Source organism: Zeugodacus cucurbitae, chromosome 2, assembly GCF_028554725.1.
Source record: "Zeugodacus cucurbitae isolate PBARC_wt_2022May chromosome 2, idZeuCucr1.2, whole genome shotgun sequence".
Taxonomy (NCBI): Eukaryota; Metazoa; Arthropoda; class Insecta; order Diptera; family Tephritidae; genus Zeugodacus; species Zeugodacus cucurbitae.
Genome location: NC_071667.1, coordinates 1,792,842 through 1,799,052, shown reverse-complemented (window position 1 = coordinate 1,799,052; position 6,211 = coordinate 1,792,842). Strand labels below are relative to the sequence as shown.

The 6,211-nt window shown below is 35.8% G+C and overlaps 1 long non-coding RNA gene across 1 annotated transcript; it reads left to right on the top strand.

The window, feature by feature from the left end:
- The first annotated feature begins 1,016 nt into the window (after positions 1-1,016).
- Positions 1,017-1,941, top strand: LOC128922293 (uncharacterized). The gene is made up of 3 exons (XR_008471517.1): positions 1,017-1,462; positions 1,518-1,657; positions 1,747-1,941. It is a non-coding gene; the product is annotated as an uncharacterized LOC128922293 (long non-coding RNA).
- The last annotated feature ends 4,270 nt before the right edge of the window (positions 1,942-6,211 follow it).

Below are 6,211 nucleotides of genomic sequence, written 5' to 3'. Positions count from 1 at the left end.
TCCAAATTAATATAACATAAATACCTTGAATTGCCTAAAATAGTACAAACAAATTGATTCATTCAACGTTGCTTTGTCTATTTCCATTAGGTTGCAGAAATGATTATTGTGTTCAACTAAACCAAATGTGAACCAACTCTTATACTCCAGGGTATGTTGAATGTGGCAAATAAAATCAAGAATCTCACACACTCGAGTTAGTGTGGTTGTATGTCCGGAAATTTAAATGTAATGCAAATGATTTTTGAAATACCCATGTGAAATGAAGAGAGTGCACATGTGGCCTTAGAGCAATGACTTTTATCTGGCTGCTGAGTATTGGTGTTTGTCTTGGCAGATGACAAGCGATGAAATAAAATTTATTAAATGTAAGCTGTTGGCAACTGAATACTCGACAAATGCAGCTGTGCGATGTAAATACGGGTATTCTGGCACATTGTGGTAATGTGTATGCACATTTTAAATGAAATAATTACAACAAAGCCAACATTTTGCAAATTTTACGGTGGCACAAAATGTATTGGAAAATGTACATTTACAGCAACACTGATCTATTTGTGGCAGAGAGTAAATCGGAATTACCTCTTGTGAAAAATTATATTTTTATTTAAATAGAAACTAAGCCTAATAATTTCTTAGGCAAGAGTTGAACCGAATTTTCCAAGATAACTTACTTCGTAAAGCACAGTAAATTCCGAATTTTTCATTTAAATTCATAAGAAATGCTGCGTAAATTTCACTTCGAGTTTAGTTTTCGTGGTTCAATGGTTCTTTATCTAATTGTGTTATGTGATATCTTCGAATGGGTGCGTATATGTTCTGGAACAAGATTTCAGCCACCAAAAATATGTTCAACTCCGATGTGCTTGCCGGCGGCATGTGCAGTGTAGTAGAAGATAATAAATTGCTGAGCACAATGAGTAACTGCATCTATATCTATATGAATATGAGGCTATCAAATGCATACATTCACACATTGTACAACTAAATAAACAGATACTAACTAAGCTGTAGGCTTATGCCGGTATTCTGCTTGTCACATTTGTCTCATGTCTTTATTTGTCACAATTGCGAACTGGCGACCCTGTTAGTCAGGAAGTATCATTTTGGTATTCTGGCTGATACAGTCTCAAAAAAGTTCACCAAATAGTGTGGTGAAAAGAAAAGCAAGCTATCAGCTGTTTATTTTAGTTGATTAGAGATGAGTGCATGTTCACAATGATACTTTATGAATTGATTGCACGCAATTAGTTTTTTTTTTACCAAATTTCAGCAGAAAAATTTCTTGTAAATAATTGGATAATACTATTAATGAAAATAATACTGAAATAGTTTATAATAAATGCGTAATATATGCATTTTATCTGAATCAATTGTTAAGTAAATATGAAAAATGTTAACAACCTAACAATCGACTAACACATGTTCTCATCCTTACATTTGAGCATAATGGCAATCGAAGGTAAATAATTGTAAAAAATACAAATTCATTATTTTATGATTATTATATATTTTAGATTTTGGATATATATATACATACATATTTGTGTTTTGGAAATCGAAAGAATTTCCTAAACGTATTTTCTTCATATAAAAAGTGATCTTCCTTGTTGCGCAAAATAGCCAGATTGCGCCTACGAGTGTAGCTAAAACATAGGTACTTTGTTATCCATTATTGCAAAATTACAAATATTAATACATTACCTCTCTTCTTCTCGTTTTTTTCTTCATTATAATATATATTAGGCCAATTGCATCAACCATTATTGTGCTCTTGTTTTTCTGTGACCTGGTTTAAAGCACATCACAAATTAGAGACTGATATTGCTCAAATAGAGATGAGACAAACTCGCCAGAATACCAAAAAGTCACTATAGAGATTACACCACAGATTCGTCTCTATTAGAGACTTGAGACTGCTCGCAGAATACCGGCATTAGGCTTTCTGAAGTGACAATAAAAATCTACTTTATAATTGTACTTGTATAAGTTTTAGAATGCAACAAAGGAGACTTGATAAAGGCCCATCATTAAATTTCCGATGCCTGATCATTTTAGAAAGTCATGCGAAATTTAGTTTATGGAATAAAATATCAAAGTAAATTACTGTAGTTCGTACTTTATTTCTCTCTTTTATTTGCGCTCATTTCCTACTGGGCCGAAACAAGTAGAATAACATAGTTTTGTTGATTTTTGGTTCACAATTGAAATATTGTGTATGCCTGCTTCTGTCACAGCTGAGCCTATGTCCCTAAAGACATGGAGACACACATGCATGAGTTTGTCCAAACGTATTTTGAGATTAGAATCAAGATTACCAGCAATGTGGAAAGATCAACGTCCGACTGCAAAAGTATACCAAACGCTGTTGTAAGTTGTGTCTCATGTGGACAGGAGCTCACACAAAAAATCATTTGTGTATGCGTTGGATCATATGTCTTACGAATATGCATATGTGCCCGCTGAATATTAAATAGGAAAGTGTTTACGAAGCTATATTAAATCGTTTGCTCTTCGTTTTTAATAACCAATTGATTACTACGCTTTTCATTTAACTGTCAGTGTCGCTTTAGCACACTGGTATATAACGGAAAAACCAATTACACGAGGTCAACTCGACATCATGAAATTACGCAAGTACATTTCCACTAAACAAGCATGCGATTGTGCCAACCAATGGGTGAAATAGCAGCGAGGGGATTGCAGCATTTGGTTGCCACAAAAGTCTGGCGATACGAGCAACCGTACGCGGTATGTGGCATGCCTCTCAGGCATTTTTTCACCTGCAACGACTCGAACCAAACCACACCGAACAGTCTACACTTGCCGCGGTGCATTATCAGTGTTATGGACGCGAGTGTTTATGAGGACCATTGTGAAGTTTTTCCGGTTGGTTGCGGGAATCGGCTTAGCGGCAGGACTGCCATTTTTAGCGCCGCCTCATCGCGTGTTGTTTGCTGAATTTTCGGTGTAGCTGCGTACCCTATTGGCAGTGGCAAAGTATGTGAAAGGGCAATTTAACGCAATAAAATCCTAACGCCGATTTAACAACTACCATAATTGTTTGCCACTTAAATGGTCTAGAAGTAGTCGGCTCGAAAAAGGCTTTGATATTAATTTTCATTTATTTTTTCATTTATTGCTTAAATTTACAAATCGTTGTTGGTATTATTATTGCTTCATGCCCCATACCGAGTGGTGTTCATCTGGAAATAATGGGTGAAATGGGTAATGATAATCAAGTTTTTATTGAGTTTGAAAATATTTTAATTTTATTTTGGAAATTAACATTCTATAACAAAAATTAATATGAGCGACCTTTCTGGGATGTTCAGGTAAGGGTTAAAAATCGATTTCCTTTATGCAAAATCAACACTGTGTATTGAAATACATAATTAATACTGTACCGACTCCAGTAATAAAAGTTCATTGACTGGGAGCACATATTTGCTAAAGTGTTGATGTGGAAGAATGGAATGTAGCATATGAGAATCACTATGAAATGACAGATATTCCACACTTTTTTATGAACGTAATTGTCAGTGAAATACTAAGAGCTTTCGAAAATATACTGCAGCAGTACTTTGGAAAATTATCGATTTCTGGGTTTCCCTCCACAAATTCACATTTCAAATTGTTTTGTTTTTTTAATTGAAGGGCGGCTTTGTGCCTTTTACTACACTTACGTACAGACAGTCTTAAATAATATTATTTTTGGAGTGATGAAATAAATTTAGCAATACAATACACAAGCACACAAATCAGTTTTGCACTCAAGCAGCCAAATTTGTATAGTAGCATGTATTCCAGCGTATATTCAAGGAAATGAGAAATGGATGTGAAGGGTGGTGCCAATGGAATCATTAGTGTACATGAACAACAAAGAAGGTAATCAACTTTTACGCTGTGAACTCACTCACACGAACACTGCTTTATTTCTATTCATGCCAACTGATGCGTTCAGCTGACAGCGATGTACACGTGCCGAAATTTTTTTACTAACCAGAAGAAACGAATTTGCAAATGATGAATGGTATGAAAAAATCTGCATGTCTGCCACTTGCAGTGTCAGTTCAAGTTAAAGGCGGCATACTTTTGCTGTTCCAGGTGGAGAGTGGAATTATGCATAAATACAATATAAATGAGTTTAAGTCAAACATATTGACATTAAGCGAATTTACTAGTTATTAATATAAGAAAATTAATGCTGTGCGGACTGTGCAAAAGTTAATTTACGTCGAGGAAATATAAAGTGGGAGCTGAACAAAAAAAAAAAAAAACAACAATTTTTAATAATATTATTCCGCATAAACGGGGAAATACGGCTTACACAGAACGCCAAAGCCAGGCGTGGCCTACATGGCGTATACGCAATGCGAAGCTTTGTTTGCTCGCTACTTGCCGCCAGCGGCCATGCGGTGGAAAAAGTCGTTTTCATTTGTGACGTGGGCGAAATACGCCCGTACGTGCTCTGACAATTACAACAGCACTTATGCTGCTATTTACATTAAATTAACAGAAAAATATTTGTTTGTTATTCGTGAACTTCAGCAAACAATTTCATTTGCGCGCACACACCCACACATGCAGTACGTGACCGAATGAGAATTTTTTTTAACGTCAGCAAGGTTTCTTGATAGATTAATAACACCGATTTCTCTCACTTATCGAATGCTGGAACCGCGCTCGTAAAAGTTGAGTTGCTCTTTAGGTATAGGAAATGAAAATCTAAACTCTTCAAGCTCCTATGCAACTCTTCATGAGTTCGTTCAAAATAAAACTGTCGAACTAAGGTTGGCGAAAGAAAACTTGTCCATAATTGTTGATTTTGCAAAGAATTAACAATACTAGAGAAGCAACAATTGGTTATGTACTCTTATTTGATGAAATGTGTAAACATGTGGAACAATCAATCAAGATTTATGACAAAACTCGGCACTAAAAAAAAACTAAAGAGTTCGAGTTGAGGAATAGCAACAGTAAATAGCTGCGAGGTAATTAACAAGCACGACAACATACCGACAATGACGTTGAGAAATTTGATTAAATCACACAAATGACGAAAATATGAAAAATATACACGCGAACTGAAGAAAATTGGCCCGTGATACGACAAATATGCAGCTGCTGATGTGTGAAGAGGCGAATGAAAATTAGGTGCAGGCGACAGCTAACATTAGCAATATTTCCAATATCTTACCAGGAAAGCTCCGAATGCAATGGAACGAAGCAGAAGTCGAAGGGCAATATATAAATGCACTCTTATTATATATTGCACGCCGCCTTTTAAGTTATGGAGATTATTAAAATGAATAATTGAAAGTTACAGTTCACACGCACACTCCATCCCAAACTTAACCACCGCTGCTAACGAGCGCTGACGTAATGAATTTTCACTTTAAAGCAAGTGACTGGAAAGGTGCTGCGCCGTTATGCGCTTGAACTCCTCGCACAGTACGGGGCGGAATGGGGCGTATACGTAACATTTCAAAAACTTTAAATGTGCTGTTATATGTTGCGCAATGTGAATGGATGTGTATGTATGTGAGAAAACGATTGTGAATGCGTGTGGTTCCATTGCGTTTATCCATCCATTAGCGATTTAATAATAATGCTTTCCACGCTTAAATATAAGTGAGTGACTCACCACACTTAAGATTATCGTTCGTGAGTTCATAAAGTTTGATTGAAGTCTGATTTCGTCCAACTACCTAATGCTGCCAAGGGACATGAGTACCAAGTTTCACTAAAATGTCCACAATTTTTACTCAAGTTATCGCTGGCACAGACGAACGGACGGAGAGGCGTCAAGTTAACTCGACAGATGTACTTGCGTTTGACACAACGCTTATATTCCATGCTCCCAACACTTTCGCTCATTGGGTGGACTTTGAAGTATTTAATTAAGTGGCGTAAATTTTGTCGAAAACCAGAATGAAATAATTTGCATGCTAAGCTCCAGTTCATTTTCGTTCATACCGCCATAGAATTTTTGATTTCCTATCTACGCTTCTTCGCTTTCGCTGAGTGGCTTATGCACGACTAGGGATGGCAAACATTTTTTTTTTAATCGATTAAATAATCAAATGATTAATTGCAAGATATAAAAAAATAATTGCAATTAATTGCAATTAATGTAAAAAAATCGATTAATCGATGAATTCCAATGTTTGCAACTTTGCGTAAAAATAAAACCAATAAAATATAGGAG